The sequence below is a fragment of the Bos taurus genome, chromosome X (genome assembly GCF_002263795.3).
Source record: "Bos taurus isolate L1 Dominette 01449 registration number 42190680 breed Hereford chromosome X, ARS-UCD2.0, whole genome shotgun sequence".
In the NCBI taxonomy this organism is placed as follows: domain Eukaryota; kingdom Metazoa; phylum Chordata; class Mammalia; order Artiodactyla; family Bovidae; genus Bos; species Bos taurus.
In genome coordinates, this window is record NC_037357.1 from 104718062 (window position 1) to 104722139 (window position 4078).

A 4078-nucleotide genomic window follows, 5' to 3' on the forward strand; every position below is an offset into this window, starting at 1 on the left:
GTTTAGGCAGTATGGGAGTGACGTGATCTGACCCATGTTTTAGCAGTTATTTCCCAAGGAAATTTGGGAAGCAGTATGCAGAAGTGGAGGTTGCAGAAGAGAGAGACTAGAAACAGGAAGAGAGGGGCTTCCCTGGTAGCTCGGTGGTAAACAATCTGTCTGCCAATGCAGGAGATAAGGGTTCGATCCCTGGTCCAGGAAGAATCTCTCACATGCCATAGAACAACTGAGCCCATGCTACAGAGCCCAGGAACCTCAACTATTGACCCCATGTGCCACAACTACTGAGTCCACACGCCCTAGGGCCTGTGATCCTCAACAAGAGAAGCCACTGCAATGAGAGGCCCACGCACTACAACTAGAGAAAAGCCTGCACAGCGATGAAGACCCACACAGCCTAGATAAATAAAGAAAATTATGTACAAAACAGAAACAAGAAAAGAGTTAGGAGGTAACTGCAATAACCTGATTGGGAGTTGATCAGGGCTGGGCCTTGGGAAGTGGCATGGGGCTGGAGGAGGGGCCGGGGCAGTGCATCTCAACTCTGGCTGTATTAAAATTCACTGAGGAGAAAACCTCCACTTCCAGGCCACTGGAGAGGCTCACCCACCCATTAGTCAGTGCCCCTGCCCTGTTCACGATACAGCCTGCTTCTCCAAAGTGGTACAATCAAAGGAACTATGTCTTCATTGAATTTTGTGTTGAAGACAGTCAAGATGTTAATGTAAATTTTGAGAACTCCAAACTTACATTCAGTTGTCTTGGAGGAATTGATCATTTTAAACATTTAAATGAAATTGATCTTCTTCACTGTATTGATCCAAATAATTCCAAGCATAAAAGAACAGACAGATCAATTTTATATTGTTTATGAAAAGGAGAATCTGGCCAGTCATGGCCAAGGTTAACAAAAGAGAGGGCAAAGCTTAATTGGTTTAGTGTGAACTTCAGTAATTGGAAAGACTGGGAACGTGATTCAGTGGCAGACATGTCTAATTTTAATCGTTTCTCTGAGATGATGAACAACATGGGTGGTGATGAGAATGTAGATTTACCAGAAGTACATGGAGCAGGTGATGATTCACAAGACAGTGATGAAAAAAAAATGCCAGATCTGGAGTAAGGAATGTTGTCATCACTGGATTTTGAGAAAGAAAAATAACTTCTCTGCAAGATTCTGTAATTGAGAGAATTCCTGAGTTGATAGCTCTAAAGGCAGATACTATATTTTCCTCCTATAACCCATTTTTCAACCTGTCTGCTTTTTTAAAGGCTTCACTAAGGGTTGATATATAACATTGTACTGGGCAATTTGGGGGCATCCCTGGTGACTCAGTTGGTGAAGCATCTGCCTGCAATGCAGGAGACCGGGGTTCGATCCCTGGATCAGGAAGATCCCCTGTAGGAGGGTGTGGGAACCCACTCCAGTATTCTTGCCTGGAGAATCCCATGGACAGAAGATCCTGGCAGCAGTCCATGAGGTCGAAAGAGTCAGACACAACTGAGTGACTAAACCTCCACCACCAGTTTTTCCATGATGCTGTTGAGGTCCTAGGCAATTGATAAAGCAGTTGTGATAAATAAAAACATTTCACCAAAGTCTCCTTTACTTCACAACCTAGATACTGACATGATAGGAAGCACTTAGCTTAGGGAAAGGAACTAAATTTTAGATTTTAGAACATGGACTCAAAGTGGCTGAAACAATTGGTTGATACTTTAACCTAGTAACATGTTGTTCCTCTGGTATATCTTTCAGAATTATTCCACTAAAGTTTTATTTTTCAAAAAATTTGCTTCACATTATTGTGCATAAGTGATCATTTGTCAGTGTTCCAGATGTATCTTGGCTAAAACTAGCGAATGCTGTAACTTGATGGTTTTGAAGCCTGTGGTTTGGTATTGCTTGATACTTAAACGTCTACGTTTCTTAGCACAGAGGATGGAGAAAGGATGTACATTGTTGCTTTAAAGTCTGTACATTAAGACCAAATTTGTATTTGCACTGTCATTATGACAAATGAGTGGGAAAAATGTTAAAGCACTATTGGATTTTTTTCATTCCTTTCTTTCCTTTTTTTTTTTTTTTTGATTCAGCTTGTACCTGGGCTGAAAACCTCAATCTATGTTCATGGCAGTGGGGAATTTTTTTTTAAATGTCTACATTCTTTCTAATAAACTGTTGGAAGACTTCTTGGCTATCCTTTCAAGTGTCTCGTTTACTGTAATTTCATGTATTGCCATTTACTAGAATGGAGTTTTTATTTTTACTTGAGGAAGAATTTGAGAATATTCCTCTGAAAAAGAAAAGCTTGCTGTAATGTCACAGAAAACCTTTTAAAAATGAATCTGTAATAGAAAATTGTAGATACACTTTGCAACAGTTGCAAAAGAAAGCGTGATTTGATTGAAATAAAACTAAATGTGTTGTCCTCCTCTAAAAATTCACTGGGAAGCTTTTAGACTTGTGGGTACCTGGTCTCCATCCCCCAGAGATTCTGATTAGCTCAGTCTTTGGTGGGGCCCCAGCAATCATTATTTTTTAAATAATGTTTAAAAAATTAAACATTAAAAATTAAAATCCCTATATGTTCTAGCTGGGATTGAAACCACTGGGACAGGTAAAAGAAATTGTTCAGAAATAGAATAGTTGGCCGTCAAGACTAAGTGGCTTTGGATAATGAAGGAAAAGGAGGAATTGAATACGACTGACTTCTGACTTCTAGTGTGAGTAAACTTGGAGGACGGCTTTTAAAATACCATATAATCTCAATAAATGGTACATCCAAACAAGGGACTTGTTTATGGTTGTTAGGAGGTATGTAGATGAAGAACTTTTTTAGTCACAAAGGGACATTTTTGTTATTAAGGAAAAGTATAAAAGTAGAAAAATATGTATGTACTATGATCTGAACCAGGTAAGAACATATAAACAAGAAACTGGAAGAAAATATGTATAAAATTTTCACACTGGTAGCTCTGGGGGTGGGGGTTATAGGTGATTTTATGTCCTATGTTTTGTATTTACTTCTTTTCCTCAAATTTCTAAATGATCATCTATAACAATTATCATAAAAAGATATTTTTATAAAGGAAGCCCTCTACATTAAAGGTTAAAGTATTAAAAATTTTAGGGCTTGGGGTGGGGGGAAACCTTAACTGTTTTGAGAATTTGCTGAAGTGAATGTTGAGCATTTGTCCATTCATCTAAATTTCTGTATTTATTAATATATCTGTGTGTTTCCAGGAGTTCCCACCTGAACACCACAAATGACTTTTACCCTGGGATTCAGAAATGTCTACAGGACAGAGACTGGATCAGCTAAAGGTATGTCTGCGAAAGTCACTCAGGAAAGCACTCAACCAAAGAGAGGAGAGAACTAAGGTTTGTAAATTTAGTCTAAGGAGCTTTAATGTGAGCATCAGAGGGTTGTTCTGAGGACAGCTCAATATATATTATACATGGAATGAATGAGGCTGCTGCTGCTGCTAAGTCACTTTAGTCGTGTCCGACTCTGTGTGACCCCATAGACAGCAGCCCACCAGGCTCCCTCGTCCCTGGGATTCTCCAGGCAAGAATACTGGAGTGGGTTGCCATTTCCTTCTCCAATGCATGAAAGTGAAAAGTGAAAGTGAAGTCGCTCATTCGTGTGGGACTCTCAGTCCCTGGGATTCTCCAGGCAAGAATACTGGAGTGGGTTGCCATTTCCTTCTCCAATGCATGAAAGTGAAAAGTGGACGTGAAGTCACTCATTCGTGTCGGACTCTTAGCGACCCCATGGACGGCAGCCTACCAGGCTCCTCTGTCCATGGGATTTTCCAGGCAAGAGTACTGGAGTGGGGTGCCATTGCCTTCTCCGATGAATGAGGCAAGCCTTTATATTTCCTCATTGGGAATTTACCCCTGAGCCTTGGGGGAAAGCAGACGTTCCAAAAATAAAAAAAAAATAAAATAAAAACTAGATAAGAAAAAATTTTCATAGAGATATTGAGAGCACAAAGTTTTACAGCCAGTATAGCCTGCTTAACAAAAAATTGCAAGGACAAAGGGTACTGTTCTCATTTCCACAGAATGACA

At 39.8% G+C, this 4078-nt stretch overlaps 1 pseudogene; it reads left to right on the top strand.

Annotated features, from left to right (window-relative positions):
* Positions 1-505: 505 nt before the first annotated feature.
* LOC786124 (prostaglandin E synthase 3-like) lies at positions 506-1225 on the top strand (annotated as a pseudogene).
* The last annotated feature ends 2853 nt before the right edge of the window (positions 1226-4078 follow it).